At 33.6% G+C, this 19,336-nt stretch overlaps 1 protein-coding gene across 1 annotated transcript in view; it reads left to right on the plus strand.

Moving 5' to 3' along the window:
- The window catches only part of ADGRL3 (adhesion G protein-coupled receptor L3), a 984,355-nt gene that overhangs the window by 222,372 nt on the left and 742,647 nt on the right, over positions 1-19,336 (plus strand). The window contains exon 2 of the mRNA XM_088836367.1: positions 8,830-8,899. The gene's annotated coding sequence lies outside the window, so the exon portion shown is untranslated. The remainder of the gene's footprint in view (positions 1-8,829; positions 8,900-19,336) is intronic.

Below are 19,336 nucleotides of genomic sequence, written 5' to 3' on the forward strand. Positions count from 1 at the left end.
AAGAATAGGATAATGCTTAAAGGAAAATATCTTTTTATATTTCAACATTTCTGCTTCAGTGTACTTTAGAGATTTTTTGTTAAAATTTTCAACATGAGATAAAACATGACAACATTTTCTACACCCATACTTCTGAGATAATTCTCATTTGAATCCATGAATGTACTACCTAATTTATTCAAGTTAATACCATTCTAACATTCATGCTTCATGTTAGGCTCTAGTGTCTGCTTGACTGGTATCAAAGGTAATGATATGTATTGATTGAAGGGTATTAAAATAATATACATTGTAAGTTGATTATTATGCATTGTGTTTAAATGTTATTTGGAGATCATTTAAATAGCAAATATCTGCAATATATCAAAATGAATGAATTCATATGCAGCCATTCAAAAATACATATAAAGAATAAGGTGACTATACTTTTTTCTTTTTGTAATCCACCTTTAAAAGGACACATTATGAGCTTTAAAATGTATATTCAAAGAAGCAGTAGCAATCAGTATCACTTGATTGAGGTATATATTTTGAAAATTAATTCTGTATAATTTAGGAATCATAGTTTCATACTTTAAAAAGAATTCTAAGACCACATTTTTTTCTAACTCCTGTATTTAAAAGAAAACATTTATTATTAAAAATTTGATATTATATATTGCTATTGAAGTTGAGACAAATTGACATGGATCTAAATAATCCTCTTTTTAATAAAAATTCTTGGGTAATCAATTATTATATATTTCATTACTTATAATGCAGACTGTTCAAATTATTTTGCACTGCTCTGTTAGAGACCATATAAATATGTATATTTTTTTAACAGCTGATACTTCATGATATAAGTAATAAGTAGATTTTAGTGTATTCCACCAGAAAATGATTATTTAAAAGTATATAGAGTGGGCACTTTTTACTATAAATGACAGAAGCTAGATAACGCCTATTATTATAGAACTTGCAAATCATGATTAGGAAGCAAATATGTGTTATTATGGCTAAAACATAACCATTTTTGAGGGTTAGAAAGAGATTAAAGTGGATGATTGTTTTTTATATTGATAACTTGAAAGCTATTTCTCAAGCAGAGAATGCAAAAGAACATTCATTGCTTAGGAAATAATCTTCCTAGAACTCCACCAGCTCTTCTTAGGGTTAGAGCAATGGGCTGCTGACTACTTGTAATGCACAAGTGTTAAAGGGAAAGCAGGAAACCCTTCAGACCTCAGCCATTAATCCGTCTTCCCTACACAGAGTTTCTATTATGAATTGAGTCCTTTAAAGTATTGGTTCTAACCTTCAATAGTCACATCTGTTGTATATTTTACCAACTTTTCTCCCATCATAGGAACTTTCTCATTTTTCCTGTAAGCAATAGAGTGCTTGAACTCCTTTTGATGGTGAATTATTCACAGCAGGTCATGTTTTCTTCCTTATGCCATAGGGTGATAGCTGCAGAGTTCCTTATATAGAAACAAGCTAAAGCATCTATGACTCAATTTTAGGCCAAGCCCTAAGAAGGAGGTACCTGTGGGTGTGAAAACTTGGGCGAGATTAATATTCTTGCCTTTTGGTATCATAATCAAGGCCAAACGAATACAGTGAAAGCAGACCCCTGAAGAAATTACCACTCAAATGCAATGCCTTAACCAAGATCAGAGTTTTGGTATTATATATGCCATGAACTTTTAATTAATCAGGAAATTACCATTTCTGTGGGGCAGAAACAATCTGTGTGTGTAATTGAATTACACACAAAATAAAAGGCCTGTTCTTTGGTTTTGATTTTAATAAATAAAAACTATTCTCTGTAGATCGATTCTGGGTGTTCATTCGAAGGACTGATGCTAAAGCTGAAACTGCAATACTTTGGCCACCTCATGCAACGAGTTGACTCACTGGAAAAGACTCTGATGCTGGGAAAGGTTGGGGGCGGGAGGAGAAGGGGACGACAGAGAATGAGATGGCTGGATGGCATCACCGACTCTGTGGACATGAGTTTGAGTGAACTCCGGGAGTTGGTGATGGACAGGGAGGCCTGGCGTGCTGTGATTCATGGGGTCGCGGAGAGTCGGACACGACTGAGCGACTGAACTGAACTGAACTGATTCTCTGTAAGAACTTTGTATACACTGTTCTAGTCCTTGATATTAACCACAGAGACTGGGTATACAATGGACACTGATGAAGAGTTTTTCCCTTCCCTTCCATGTGTCTATTTATCCTATACTATTCTACTTTATCTTATCTAACAATCCTATTCTCTATATGTAGGCAACCAATGTGTTTGTCACCATAATATTGCTTCCTTTGTCTTGTTTTAGTTATAATTTACTTTTTATTCATCTAAACAAAATGTAAGAAATTCAGCATTTGATCAGTACAAATGTTGGATAATATATTGATCTTTGAAGATTATTCTCTATTTCGCATTATCTGTGTATTTTTCCTCTAATAAACTATGAGTTGTCATGTACTGTATATAATTTATATCCTTTGTAGGTCTGTTGCCTGTTCCAAAAAATATGTTCTATTTTTTTTTCATAGGAAAGAAGTTTATGACTAATTTATTCTAATTTATTCACATTAAAAATGAAGACACTTTAGGGCTAGAAAAGACATGGAATATTTTGTAACATAAAATAAATAATTAGTGGGAGTGTATTCATCTTAATATTGATCTTTGGTCAACATTATCCCTTCTTTCCTTTATTATTCTCTCATTTTTGTTAAGTTTGCATTTAGTTTGCTCTTCTTTCTTCTATTTAAGCTGTCAGCTTTAGTTATTGATTTGGAAACTTCTTTTGTAATATAGGTGTTTAAAACTATATATTTACTTTTAAGCAGTAATTTAGTTGCAATCAATAAATTTTGTCGTGTTTTAGTTTTCCTTAGTTGAAAATATTTTTAAATTTCTCTTGTGATTTATTCTTTGATGCATCAGATATTTATAAAATTTTTTTAAATTTCCAAATATCAGGGATTTTCCAAACTTCTGTCTTTCTGATTTTGATTTTGATTTTGTTTTGGTTTGACAGCTGACTTTGTATAGTTTTCAGTTCTTTTAAATTAGGAAAGAGATAGTAAAATTCCCAGGTATAAATGCCACAGCATCCCTACTGTTCTTACCAAAAGTAGAGTAGTTTTTCTGGATTAAGCACTTAATCTGTTGTATAACTAGTTAATTTCCATACTTCTGAAATAGCTAATTTTTGACAATGTTGTCTAGTTTTATAATTGATTCAGAAGTCTGCCTTAAGACACTCTCCTTTATATGTGCTAAGTCACTTCAGTTGTGTCTGACTCTGTGTGACCCTATATACAGTAGCCCACCAGGATCCTCTGTCCGTGGAATTCTCCAGGCAAGAATACTGGAGTGGGTTGCCATTTCCTATGTCAGGGGATCTTCCTAACCCAGGGATGGAACCCATGTATCTTATGTCTCCTGCATTGGCAGGTGGGTTCTTTACCACTAGCGCCACCTGGGTATTCTCCTTTCTACAATGGCATACATTCTTGAGTCTTTAAACTATCACATGTGAAAAATATGGTGCATTTAGAACTAAACTTAGTACTCTCAGTTTAAAATGCACTATGAGTTTAGGGATGTGTTTGTACCCAAAGTATTCAGGCTAAATTCATGGGATTTACATTAACAAGGTACTCTTATCTTAGCTGTATTCTGTCTGAGGAGCCAGCCAGCAACTCAAGCTGGCTGATGGGAAAATTTTATTTAATGGTGTAGACAGTGTCAAAAAGACTCTATGGAAAATAATAGGGATTTTTTTTTTTGGATTAGTGAGGAAAATGAGGTCTTAGATTATTCTGGCAGATAGATTTAAGAGAGGGATAGATGGTACTCCAAGAATATCAAGTCCTATTGCAATATGACAGCTGGAGGGGCCAGTGGTGACAACATGTAATAACAGGTGGCCAAACTAAGTGTCCAATGCTTTGGATTCCTCTTTTGGCATTTTTACTTCATAGTCATGATAATCTCTGTGAGTTGCCTTTTCTAATCTGTAAAATAGGATTTTTTTTTTTTTTTTTTTGGTCTCTGCCTGCTTCACGTGGCTGGGGTGATTATGATACTGAAAATAGAGGTGAAAAATCTAAACACTCCACAGAGAGAATAATATAGTGGACAAAGTAATGGTCATCCATAAGGACTTAAAGTAGAAAATATTTGAAGATAACTCGTAGACTAGTAGATTGAAAGACTGAAAGATGGTGTTTGGAAAAGTGATTTGAATAATATGATCTTATGGAGATAGAATGTCAATAGTGTTGTTACTGTATCTATTTATAGAGCTTTATCTTATATTTTCTTAACTTTCAAACAATTTGAAATGATAGATATGAAGACTATATATTTCCTTTTACAGTAAGATAATAATTTGTGGTACCCAGTGTTTATTTGTTTAATTTAAAAATGAATTGAGCTGTAACTCTCATAGATAAAAAATTGCCTTATGAATCTAAGTTCTCATTGATCTTTTAAAAATATCTATCATCTTAGGCTGCAGACCATCTTTTAACTGACACTAAAATTAACCTTTAATAATATTTTTGTACATGTCACTTTATCGCTTCATGAACCTTTCCTGGACAGTTGAGTAGGAGTTGTCAAATACTTTTGAATTAATGCCACACAAGGATATGGTGGCATTATAATAAAATGTCATTTCATCTTAATTCCAGACTGATTTTTACTGAGATTTCCTGGGGAATCTCATTTAAAAATCAGAATATGAAGGTATCTTCTAATAGTCATGAATCTTAGGAAATTGTGAGATGACTATTTCCTGAAAAATTCACTTAAGGAAGCTTGTTTTCTGTCTTCCATTGTAAATGTGCTCTTAACATATATGGACAGTAATAATCAGTATAATGCTATTTGAGCAGCTTGAGGATTTAGACTCTGAATCTGGAATATTTGTGATCAAATTCTAATTTTACCATTCAGTGTCTCAGAATATTTATTTGTGAAATATAGAAGATAACATTTATACCAACCTCAGACAATTTTTCTAAAGATTAAGCAGAATATAGAATTTTACATTTTTAAAGTATTTTTAAGTTCACTGAGAATATTAATTGTTCAGAAAATAGTGTTTAAAGTTTAAAAATATTTTCAAAAAGTCTTAAGAATGTAAAGTCAAACTTACTCTCTTCCCCTTCCTCTCTTTTTCTCATTTTGTTCTTAGTTCCCATTGAGAACCAAGTGTAAACTCTGTAACTGATATTTTTGTCTGTTTGGTTCATTTCTGATTCCATAGTACCTAGATCAGTGCCTTGACACAAGGTAAATACTTAATTGCTTTTGGAAGGAAGGAAGGAAAGAAGGGAGAAAAGAAAGAAGCTAGTCTGTTTTTTAAACTTGCTACCTCAGTGTCAGAAGATTTATCTTTAACTTTCATGTCTTAATTTTGGGTTTTTTTTAAATTAGAGACTCAAAATTTATTGTTATGTTATTTTCCATTTTGATATATATATGTGTTTCTTTTCATTTTATCAGGAGCAGGGTCTAATTTAACTTTATTTTTTAATTTAAGCAATCTAGTATTCGTATCCAAAATACTTCATCTAACTAACTCTTACAACTGACAGTCAATTTCAATAATTGCTCATGAATTTTTTTTTTTATATAACTTTTATTTTTGGATAGGGAAAATTTTCATTTTTAATAATGTTTTCTGGTGAACATTGAGTTCCTATTTTAATGCTATCAGATTTGTAAAATATTTACTTTAAAAATATACCTTCTTTTTATAGAAAAGACCCCCAAACAAATAGAACCGACCCCAAAAGTATATTTTTAAAGTAAATATTTTGCAAATTTGATAGCATTAAAATAGGAATTTGATATTCATCAGAAAATATTATTAAAATTCGTGAAATGACAGGCCACAAATAGAAGGTATTTGTACCACTTAACCAACAAAAGATTACTTTCAGAATTAGTATATAACTCTAAAAGTCAATAAGGGAAAGAAAAGAGAAAGTTTAGGGAAGTCATGAGTAGGTACTTTATTAAATGGGAAAGGCCAGTGAAATATTGCAGTGATACTCAGTTAATTGTATTTATATACATTTTGAACACTAGTGAAACATGTCAATATAAACACATTGAACTGTTATATCCTCCATGAGTGTTTTCCTTCAAAGTAATCACTTTGATCAAAAATAATTCTAGCAACTCTTCTTTTAAAAATCCCTTTTAGACAGTTTTACTAATTAGAAAAGAAATTAAGCCTTATTGCTTTATACTGATCAGTTCAGTTCAGTTCAGTTCAGTCGCTCAGTCGTGTCCGACTCTCCGCGACCCCATGAATAGAACAGTGTTATTTGGTCTGGTATCTCTATTTGCTTTTCTAGTCCCTTTGTCAGGTCTGTTTGTTTCACTCCCTTGGTTCTTGTGTTATTACAGCAAAGATTTGAAATGATGGACTAAAGGGTTTAAACCAACAGAGAAGTTACAGCTCAGTTGCAGCTCAAGCAGACAGAACTTTTGATCAACAGACTCTACCAAGACATGGGAGCAGGCCAACCCTGAAGGAGTCTTAAAGATCTCTCTTGGCTTCCTTTTTCATACTTCAAATCTCGTTCTCTTGGTTGTGCACTGTATAAAATGGGACTTGTACCCATCACCAGTCAGGAAAGGGAATGCAAATGGGCATATGTATGACTGACTGACAGTTGCAAGTTATATAACAGGCTCTGTTGTGTAAGTCTTCCCAAAATTCAGTCTGTTATAATCAGATGTATGTATGTGTAGAATATTTATGAACCCTTAATGGGCTCCTAGCTGCCTAAGGTTACTTGAGGAAGCACCCATAGTTAGTTTGTGTCTACTGTGTGCCTAGGGCCCAAATGCAAGAGTTGGAAAGTCTCTGTGGTTTTTTTTTGTAGCATTATCTGTGAGCTCTCCTGGCTGTGTCTGGGATGGGTTTTAAAGATCAGCTTGCAATCCTTTTAGGCTAGGCCACTCCTTGTTGCTCATGCCTAACATGAGTTAATGTTCATTTAAGAAAATAGCCAGTCCCATTGCTTTAATGTTTTTAAATCCTAAAACAAAATATAATGCTTCTATTAGTGAATATTTTTCCACTAGCTTGTTTTCATATATATCTGATGGTAATCAATAATGTCTGTAAAGAAAAACTCAATTTTGATTTTATGCTAATGGCTTTCTGCCTATAACTAACTCTTTATCCATTTGAGGGACAAGATACTAGAATAGATAATGGATTTTGTTATTGTTTTGGCATGTACATGATTACTTAACCTCTGTTAATAGCACAATACTAACAACATAAAGAATACCAAATGTCATAATAATTGATATAGGTGATGCTTTTATAAAGCATTAAATGGATTAACTGTAAAGGTCAGAAATTGAACTTGTTGCATGACACTGAAAACACTGAAATACCAAAGAAAATACCTTGGAGGACATTATTCCTTTAAAAAATTTATATATATATGTGTGTGTGTGTTTATATTATTTCTTTTTTGATAAAATGTCTGATGATATTATTTTAATAAGATAAATAGGAGATACTATAGTAATTTACAGAAAATAAAAACTAAAATTTGCCATTTAAGTAAACTTTAATGTTATTGTTTATTCCTTCATAATATTTTTAAAATCTGAATTTCTCTAAATTATTATAATCACATTCTGTGTGTGCTATGCTAAGTCACTTCAGTCATGTTCTACTCTTTGCAGCCCTATGGACTGTAACCCATAGGCTCCTCTCTCTGTGGGATTCTCTAGGCAAGAATAGTGGAGTAGATTGCTCTGCCCTTCTTCCTTCTTCCCAACCCAGGGATCAAACCCACATCTCTTATGTCTTCTGCATTGACAGGCGGGTTCTTTACCACTAGTGCCACCTGGAAAGCCCCTAAACACTATCTATTTATTCATAAATACACAGAGCATGTATATTTTGGGGGTTTGTGTGCATATGTCTGATAGTGTAGCAAGATATATTAAGGTCTTCATCCAATATTTTCCCAATAGTTCTAGTAATAAAAGTGATCAAACATATCCCAGGATCTTAACTAAAATCCCTATGGTAAGAAATAAGAAAATTTCTTGGAAATCTCAGAATTTATTTTAAAACCCTGTGTGTTCATTTAATTAGAAAAATATTTAAACTCCATACCTAACAAATTCATTAGCTTTTCCCACTGAACATTATAGTAAATTAGATGGTGAAGGAATATAAATCACATGTGAATTGAATTTTGTTTTTATATGTGGTTCTGCTGCTCTGGACAGAGAAGCCTGGAGGGCTACAGCCTATGGGATCGCAAAGGTCAGACATGACTTTGTGACTAGGTGCTATACCCGGCTGCTGCTGCTAAGTCACTTCAGTCGTGTTCGACTCTGTGTGACCCCACAGACGGAAGCCCACCAGGCTCCCCCGTCCCTGGGGTTCTCCAGGCAAGAACACTGGAGTGGGTTGCCATTTCCTTCTCCAATGTGTGAAAGTGAAAAGTGAAAGTGAAGTCGCTCAGTCGTGTCCGACCCTTAGCGACCCCATGGACTGCAGCCCACCAGGCTCCTCCATCCATGGGATTCTCTAGGCAAGAGTACTGGAGTGGCGTGCCGTTGAGAAGGGGTCTGTGGGGTCGCACAGAGTCGGACATGACTGAAGCGACTTAGCAGCAGCAGCAGCAGCAGCAGCTATTCCCTAACCTTTGTTGGAAAAATACGTTTGACAAACAATAAGAAATACATGTCTACTCAAATAGTCCTACACCTATAACTATAAAGTGTATATTTTTTCTCATTATCTAATTAATTTTTTTTTTTTACAGGCATGTTTAAGTGTTCAGTAAATCGGAGGAAAAAAGACATGGAGTTTTAGCAACTGAAGCGCAAATTAAGGTAATTATTAGATTATTGCTGCCAATCATGATTGTTAGTAATTTCAAAGTATATTTAATATATTTCAGTTAGTATATGCTTTTATCTGTTTCACTGAAAATTAAACATATTGTTTGATGGGCTACTGAAATGCAATTTTACATAGTTTTGGAAAATAAATTGACATTGCTTGTGAACAAATATGTAAATGATATACTACAAAGTACTTGTTGTTGTGAAGAATTGTACTCTAAATATTTGAACACTAAATGGGCTACTAAAAGTAATTTCAGCAGTTTTCTACTTTTGAAAAGCATATGGCTATCTTACACTCCTAAGTAATACTGGGTTAGTACATGTATATGACAATTCATTAAAGTCACTTTTGCTTAATTCGTTCTATTTGCTCTCAATTACCTATCCATGATGGTGAAAATGAATATTAGGAAATAAAATGTATGCATCTTATAGACCAGACTATTTACTGTAAAGCACATTCTTTTCAAAAGTAATGTTTTTATTTCTCATAAATATATGTATGCAGTATGTTAAGGAGTATGACACTAGGCCAGTACATGTAGTTTGTTTTGCAGCAAATCATTTGAAGACAAAATAATTAATCAATGAAAAAATTGGAATTTCCTTTCTTCTTGAAGTTCAGTTCAGTCGCTCAGTCATGTCCGACTCTTTGAATCATGACCCCATGAATCATAGTCCTTAAATTGATTCTGAGATTTCTAAAATGTGCACTGTTATAAACATGCAGCTTGAAAGTAGAAATATTAACTTTATTTTCTTTATATTAAAATCATATTAATCTAATTTTGAACTGAGGATATAATTCGTATGTATTATAAATCATTATAAGCCTGTTTTCAAAGATTCTGTATTTTTCTTTTTACTCTAAGAAGAATATTGAGTGACTTAAGACTGTAAAAGCATTGCACTCACCTTTGCAGATACTAAATTTTCCCCTTGATTTTCTTTCTTTTAGATATTTTGTTTCAATTTCTTTGTCAGTTTTCTTCTGCCCACTCCTTTACAAATGCAAGCAAATAACATTATCCCTCTTTTCCAGAATAGATATGATTGAATCTACTAGCTTATCTATACATTGACATGTAAATTTCACAGAAGTTCTTTTATTGACTTGAGTAAAGTGGTTTTTCTGGCACTTAGTGAAAGAAATAAATTTTAAAACAGCCTGTATACGAGACAGCAAAAGAGACACAGATGTATAAAACAGTCTTTGGGACTCTGTGGGAGAGGCTGAGGGTGGGATGGTTTGGGAGAATGGCATTGAAACATGTATATTATCATATGTGAAACGAATCGCCAGTTCAGGGTCGATGCATGTTACAGGATGCTTGGGGCTGGTATGCAGGGATGACCCAAAGGGAGGATAAGGGGAGGAGGGAGGTGGGAGGGGGGGTTTGGGAGGGGGAACTCATGTACACCCAGGGCGGATTCATGTCAATGTATGGCAAAACCAACCAATATAATATTGTAAAATAATTAGCCTCCAATAAAAATTAAAATAAAAAGAAATTAAAACAGTCTGAATCATTTTTTAAAATATTAAGCCAAGCTAAACTTAAATGTGCTTGCTATAGAGAAATTAAGGCTAATGAGAAAGACATGAAGCTCTATAGAAATGATTATGTATATTTTAAAAGGGTCAGTAGCAAACTGCTAAGGAAACAGACATGGGAAAGATTACTTTTGCTGGATGCCCTTGAAACCTTCATGCATGCTGTGAAATTCACTGAGAGGGGTTGCTGATACAGAGAAAGGGGGGCCATGTGGGAGGTCATACATCCTAGATCAACACAATGCCTTGTGAAGGGATGCATAAAGGAGAAAGGGATGGCCATTGAAGAACTGAGGGATTCCACATGTGATCATACAATGTTAAGAGATGAGTCTGGAAAAGTAAATTTGGAACAGCTCATGTGATATATCATGTTTACCAGACAAAAGCTTAATTTTTCATCCTAGCTGTATCTAGAGGGCTTAAGTATCCATAAGGTTGTGAGAAAAAATTTTCAGAATCTCTCCTGATGCCTATTTTCATTAAGAAATATAAGAAACAACAAAAACCTTATAATATTTAATATCATGATTGCTGCTGCTACTGGCCCCCAAAATATGAAATTTCTGGAAAATCTTTGAAATTTTTACAGTATTAAATAGTAGACAGTATTTGCTTCCTGGTTTTTTAATTGACATATAATACTGTGAAGAAAGCTGATTGCCGAAGAATTGATGCTTTTGAACTGTGGTGCTGGAGAAGACTCTTGAGTCCCTTGGACTGCAAGGAGTGAAACTCCAATACTTTGGCCACCTCATGTGACGAGTTGACTCACTGGAAAAGAGTTTGATGCTGGGAGGGATTGGGGGCGGGAGGAGAAGGGGATGACAGAGAATGAGATGGCTGGATGGCATCACCGACTTGATGGAAGTGGGTTTGAGTGAACTCCGGGAGTTGGTGATGGACAGGGAGGCCTGATGGGCTGTGATTCATGGGGTCGCAAAGAGTCAGACACGACTGAGCGACTGAACTGAACTGAACTGACATATACCATAGGTTCACCCTTTTAAAGTGTATAATTCTGTGATTTTTAGTGTATTTGCAGATTTGTGTACCTGTCACCACTGTCTAATCTAGAAAAATTTTCTCATTCCTAAAAGAAATATTGTACCCAATAGCAGTTACTCCCCATTCCTTCCTCATCTCATCTGCAGGCAGCCATTAACATATCTTCTACTGCTATGGATTTACCATATAAATGGAATCATACAATATTTTTGTATCTGCTCTTTTCACTTAATATAATTTTTTCAAGTTTTAACTCTTGTCTGAATTAGGACAATTATTTTATGCATGGATAATAGTAATAAAATCACATTTTTAAAATCCATTTATCAGTTGATGGACCTTGGGTTCTTTAACACTTTCTGGCTATTATCAGTAATGATGCTATGAACATATATGTCCGAGTTTTTGCATAGATATATGTGTTACTTTCTCTTGGATGGATAGGTGGGGTGGAATGGTAACTGTATGTTTCACCTTTTGAAGAACTTCCAAAGTGCTTTCCAAAGCAATTGGAAGGATTTTACATTCCCACCAAAATTGTGTGTGTTCTAATTTCATCATATTCTTGCCAAATGTTTTTATTGTAATTTTGATTACAGCCATTCTAATGGATGTCAAGTGGTATCTCATTGGATTTTGATTGCAGTTGTATTTTTAAGAGTTTTTTTAGTGTACTGATGTTACAACTGTTTTGATAAGTGTGTTAAATAGAATCACTGTCTATTTTCAACTAGACTGATTCTCATATTTAGACAATAGTCTTTACAAAAGTCAAAGTGAAAGTTGCTCAGTCATGACCAGCTCTTTGTGACTCCATGGGCTATAGAGTCCATGAAATTCTCCGGGCAAGAATACTGAAGTGGGTTGCCTGTCCCTTCTCCAGGGGGTCATCCCAACCCATGGATCAAACCCAAGTCTCCCGCGTTGTAAATGAATTCTTTACCAGCTGAGCTACAAGGGAAGCCCAAGCTACTGGAGTGGGTAGCCTATCCCTTCTGCAGTGGCTCTTCTCTATCCAGAAAACTAACCTGGGTCTCCTACATTGCAGGTGACTCTTTACCACCTGAGCCATCAGGGAATTTTAAGTTAAACTTACAAAAAAAAGGTTATTTGATTAATCCCATGCATAAGTCAACAACAAATGGTATAGCTGGCATTTTCTCTATTTTTATTAAAGGATATTTTCAGATTCATTATAAGCATTGATAATCGCCTTAAATTTATTCAGGGTGTCAAAAACAACATAACCTCTTATATGTGATTAAACTTGGCCTAAGAGCATATTTGTCTTGAGGTATAGGTTAGTGACAGTACACAGCATCATTAATACCAAGATTTTAACAATATCTGAAACACAACTGCATCCCTTTCTGGGGTTTTCAGCGATGTTTGAAGTCATACTCAATCTAGTCATTTACAAATTTTCACTAAATTTATGATAAAAGTTTAGAAGTTGTATTTGAGATTTCGTGCAGGGAAGGAATGAAATCACTGGAAAAACCATAGTTCTTCCTGCTGTGGTAAAGATGGTTGAAATCACACAAGATAAATTACATGGTAACAAATAAAATTATGTTACTTTATCACTAAATATTCTTAGAAAATTACATGAGAAACATTTCTTTAACCAGAAGAAAAAAAAGTAGTGTTAGAACAAATTATGTAGTATGAGAGATTTGTTTTGCCTTTGGACAAAGCCTGTTTTTCCAATATCAATCATGATATTTGCTAGATTGCTTTTTAAATTAATGTTTATTGATATATAATTATATTAATATATAATTATATATATTAAACACATTCTTTTTAATGTACAATTATATTTTGATGCATAAAGTTGTGTTAGGATGTACCACCAAAATCAAGATGTAGACTATAGCCTTCACCACAAGTTCTCTTCTGCCTGTTTGTAGTCATTCCCTCCTGCCAGTATCAGTCCTGGGAATCTCTAGATTCTTCTTTAGTAATGAAATACAAAAAAACAAAAACAATAACCCCTGAGAGGAAGCTGACTGAAAAGAAGCTGACTAAAGTTTTGAAGAAGGATTCTATATATGACCTTGAAGGTGTTACTTAGCTCCTCTCTGCTTCAATTTCTTTATTAGAAATATGGAGTTAACAACATCATCTACCACATATCATTTAGGGTAGAGCTAGGAGAATCCCAGGGTCGGGAGAGCCTGGTGGGCTTCCGTCTATGGGGTCACACAGAGTCGGACACGAGTGAAGTGACTTAGCAGCAGCAGCAGCAGGTATATTTAAGCACTTCTGGACACTCATGTTTTTAAAATTAACTATACTTTTTTGAATCTTGTACAAAAGATTTTTGGAGTATATTTTCAACTGTAAATGACTTCTTAGTATCGATTCAGTCACAAAAAATCAAATCACATTTTTCAAAATAATACAAGTAATTCAGAAGCATCATGCTCACACAAGTTTTGGTTAATGGTTCCATTCTTCTAATTCCTTAGGCACAGATGCCTTAGAGTGAATCTTGAATTTTCTTTCAAATGCATTGCATATTCATCAACATTTTTTGTTGGGCTGCTGAGTACCTCTTCTGCTACTCAGTTCAGTTCAGTTCAGTTGCTCAGTCGTGTCCAACCCTCTGCGACCCCATGAATCACAGCACGCCAGGCCTCCCTGTCCATCACCAACTCCTGGAGTTCACTCAAACTCACGTCCACAGAGTCAGTGATGCCATCCAGCCATCTCATTCTCTGTCGTCCCCTTCTCCTCTCGCCCCCAGCCTTTCTCAGCATCAGAGTCTTTTCCAGTGAGTCAACTCGTCACATGAGGTGGCCAAAGTATTGCAGTTTCAGCTTCAGCATCAGTCCTTCCAATGAACACCCAGGATTGATCTCCTTTAGAATGGACTGGTTGGATCTCCTTGCAGTCCAAGGGACTCTCAAGAGTCTTCTCCAACACCACAGTTCAAAAGCATCAATTCTTCACTGCTCAGCTTTCTTCACAGTCCAACTCTCACATCCATACATGACCACGGAAAAACCATAGCCTTGACTAGACGGACCTTTGTTGGCAAAGTAATGTCTCTGCTTTTTAATATACTATCTAGGTTGGTCATAACTTTCCTTCCAAGGAATAAGCGTCTTTTAATTTCATGGCTGAAATCAGCATCCACAGTGATTTTGGAGCCCCCAAAATAAAGTCTGACACTGTTTCCACTACCTTCATCCAAATCACAATTCACTTGACTGGAGAATTGCAACAGTCTCCTGTTTTTCTTGCTCCACTGTTTTCTCTCTCCAACACTCAGTCTTTCTTGTTCTACCTTCAACCTTATCTAAACTCCAACTGCCCTGACACCATTTTCATTCACTGACCTCAGAAGCCCTCTCTACCAAGGAGCCTTAGCTCCTTCTACCAATCACACTCTTCCAAGATACTCCCATGGCTTATTTCCTAGGCTTCAGATACCTTCTTCTCATGGCAGCCTTCCTTGAACAACCTATTTAATATTGTCTGGGGGCACACCCCACCCTCCTCTCACTTTCTTTTTCTCCAGATCATATGATACCACATTACACACAATTCTGTTTATTGTCTCATCCTATTAGTCAATATATTTGAAATATTTCCTCTTTATAGCATCCTTTTAATTTTTACTTTAATGTGTCTTTTATATTGTACCACTACCCTTGCTCATGACTTTGGATATTAGAAAGTTAATTCTGGAGGCAGGCAGTGTGGGGGATTGTGTGACTTGAGGCAGGAGAATTATCTCGAAAATATTAGCAATAGCTCATGTAAGAGATAGCAAAGATTTTATTTAAGGTGGCAACACTGGGGATTGAGTAGTAGTAATGCATTTGAGACTCTGTATTTAAAGAAAATTGACAAGTAATAGTGACTGATTATATTTGATTAGTGAGAGTTGAAGTCTCAGTGGGACAAATCTCAAGAAGCTTGAAACTGATGTCTCCGTGGATGCTGGCACCATTTACTGAGCTTTAGGGAGCAGGTTTCTAGAGAACCTTGTGTTTTTTTTACAGAAAAACAATTGTCTTCATAGGAATACTAGAGCTTGGGTTTTTACAGAAATTATTTCCAAGGCTAGATGTTAATTTTTATATCTAGGTAGGAATGATCTCTGAAAATAGAACACTTTAAACTGAAGGTCATTTCATTAATTGTCTCAAATTCTTCACCCATTTGTTTATAGAAATTAAAAAAAAACGTTTTGGTGTGTTCTGAAATTACATTTTCTAATTTCAGAATCACAATCAGAAAGTGTAAGATACATAAACTGGCCATGGGCAGAGTAAAAACACATTAATTATTCAGACAGTCATCCTGGCTTATTCCATTCTCGGAGATATAGTGGCTGTCAGAATCTGTCAGCTGTATAGTTACTACCCTTCAGAATTTACATGCAAAAATGGTGACCTTTGAAAATTTGCATAAAGATAAGTCTGGCATTGGTATGATAGCTGCCAGTCAGTTTTCCAAGGCAAAAGTTGTCAGTCACCATTTAAACCACAAAATGGGCAATGAAGCAGGAATAGCAAATGGAGTATATACAAAAACAGCAATAATATTTATTTGACCAAAACAAAAATATAACTTGTTTTTAATTAGAGTTTTATGAAGTTATAAAAGTTATAACCCATTGCTAGATATCTTTGGAGCAGTATTTTTGCTCTTCTCACAACATTTTTATTCAAAGTTTGGTTTAGAATATCAAAATTTAAACATTTAATCATTTAATATGTTTACTAGATTTTGTATTATAAAATAATTGTATAATTATTGTAGACAATTTAGAAATATTGCAAAGAAAGCTAATAATTATCCATATCCTCACACTCAGAGAAAGCCATAGTTAATGTTTTAGTGTAAATTCTTATTTATCCTTTTAAATAGATAAATATACACATACATAGTTATTTATTTAAATAGATAAGCATATTCATAGCCTCATAAATGGGCAAGTACTTTCTTACTAACATTATACTATATTTTATTCATCATAAATACAACAGATAAACATGTATAAATCCTTTGATATATAGTGATTATTTTTTGAATAGATTTTTACTGGTGGAATTATTTGATTTAATTTATGGCTCTTTTTAAAACTTCTGATGTATATTAAAGTTTCCTTACAGAAAGTCAACTTATCGAAATACTCACCTTCTCCCTTTAATCATTTTCAGATGTTATATTTTAAATGTCTGATAAAAGGCTGCCATTTAGGGAATGTTATACTAAAATCAAAATCTAAGTAAGGCATAAAATCATTTTCAATTAAAAGTATCTTTTTTATTATTGTTACTAATTTCAATTTCTATGTTTCGATGTATGCATGTCACTTACTACTTAACATACCCATCACCTTAAACCTGAAACATTCATATTTCAGAACAGTGCTGAATACCTAAACCAAAAGTAAAAAATAATGAGAAACAAAATTAAAAAACTTTGAGCATTCAAAATAATTATATATAAATCTTGTGATTTATAGAATTTATAGAATATTGAGATCTGACCCACTGAGACTTCAACTCTCACTAATCAAATACAATCAGTCACTAAGACTTGTCAGTTTTACCCTTTAAATGCAATACTGTCACTCAGTCCCCAGTGTTGTCACCTTACACTAAATCTTTTTTATCCCTTACATGCCGTATTGCAAATATTTCTCAGATCATTCTCCTGCCTCAAGTCACACAATCCCCTACACTGCCTGCCTGATTTATAGTGTTGAAAATATTGTGATGGTTCAAAAGTGATTGGTCATTTCTGCCTGAATTAGAGATATTATGTGGAGTATAGAGAGGATGGCTCTAGAATGTAAATATTTATAAATTGGAGGGAATGGAATTTTTGTTTTGTGCCATAGTGAAACACTAAAAATAGTTTATTACTGATGATTTTTATTTGTTTTTTACAGGAGAGGGATTTTTAAATAATTTTTAAATTGAGTATATACATTTAAAATGTTTTCCTAAGTACATGTATTTCAAATTATGAAGTAATTTGAAAATACTGGAGGAATTTTATCAAATGTGTATACCTATGAAACTGTGACTGTTATTTGTCTGTCTTTTTATCTATGTATCTGACTGTGTATCTATGCTTATAGTGTTTTTTTTGTTTTCTACATTCTATTCTGAGATTTAAGACTTGTATAGAACTATGTTTTTTATCACCATAAGCAGGATACAAAGTAGTTATCGCACCTAAAAGTTTCTCCTTGCTACCCATTTTTAGTCATTTTCTGCCTGTATCTCTAATCCATAGCAACCACTATTCTGTTCTTCATTCCTACATTTTTAGTTTTTTTAGAATACCATGTAAACGAATCATACAATAAGCAGCCTTTTGAAACTGACTTCCTTCATTCATCATAATGCCTTTGAGATTCATCCTTGTTTTTGAGTATATCAACAATTCATATGTTCTTTATCGTTGGCAGTATCCCAATCTATAGATGACTCACAGTTCATTTATCCATCTGTTCCCTTATTGAAGACATTTGTGTTGTTCATAGTTTTTGGTGAAATTAAGGTTCCTGTAAAAATTCATATGTATGTGTGTGTGCATAAATTTTCATTAGTATAAATACCTAAGAATTGAGTGTTGTGTCATGGTAAGTGTATATATTATTTTTTTTATTGTTTCTGTTTTGTATTTCCAGGCTTATTTTCTTCCTGTTGCTATTTTATTTGTATCTATGTGACATTGTTTTTATATAAATTAGTGCTATGCAAAGATTTTAATCTTCAAGGGCTAAGTTAAGCTGTTACTTTTTTAATGCTAACTTCAAGACCTGCTTTTATTTATCTCTGAATTTAAATAGAAAAATTTATATCATCCAAGTGGAAAATGCTACTTTCATGATATTTCCTTCCATAATATTTTTCACTTTTCTTTAGGAATATGTCTTGTATCCTTTAGTAATTGATCCCCAAACAGTTTCCTTTAGTAATTGATCCCCAAAGAGTCCCCAAACAGGAACTGCAGTTTAACTGTTTATCCACCAGGTACAATATTAGCTTATATTCTAATTAAGCAAATTAGTTTTATTCTAACTAAAGCACTTTTACATAGAAAAGATCCTCACTGGAAAAAAAATACAATATATTCTAACAAATTTGGTCATTTAGCATCCAGGACTTAAGAAGTGAAAATTAAAAAAAAACAACACATATAAAAGTTTAGAAATACTAACAACTATTAATCTGTTTATCAAGTATAAGGCATGAATAGCCATTGAAAGGCATTATAAAAAATCTTGTAAATGTAGCAGTCTATTATATTTCAGAGTAAAATTTCCATATGTACCTAAGAGTCTCTGAATTTACATATTTTAGAAATGTGGTTCCCATTAGGAACACCTCTGAATCAGGTTCTGTTCCCTCTAGGCTTGGTCTTGCCATTAACTTGCTATGAGACCCAGGGCACATCATATAATCTCTCTGGATTATAGTATTCTCCTTTGTCCAATTAGTGATGGTAGTGCTAGATTATCCATAAAGGACATTCTTGCTCTTAAAAAAAAATAGGATGCTGCAATTTTATAGTGATCTTGGGTCATTGAGAAGAAAAAGTTAGTTTGAAAAACAGTTTTGGTACTTGGAAAAAATCTACTAACTATTCTAGGAACCTTGACTATTATCAAATCATTAATTTTCTTACTATTTTTCAAAAGTTAAGTAATTTTAAAAATTCTAGAATTTGTTTTATATTAAGTATTTACTTGAGTGAATATAAATTGATAACCCCTTTCTTAGTACTATAGAGCTTTATTGAAAATAGCATTTTATCATTTTTTCCAGAATTTCTGTCAATACAAATTTATTGAATTAGTTCAGTTCAGTTCAATTCAGTTC

This window comes from Moschus berezovskii, chromosome 5 (genome assembly GCF_049115385.1).
Source record: "Moschus berezovskii isolate FMDL1 chromosome 5, NW_MosBer_1.0, whole genome shotgun sequence".
NCBI lineage: Eukaryota > Metazoa > Chordata > Mammalia > Artiodactyla > Moschidae > Moschus > Moschus berezovskii.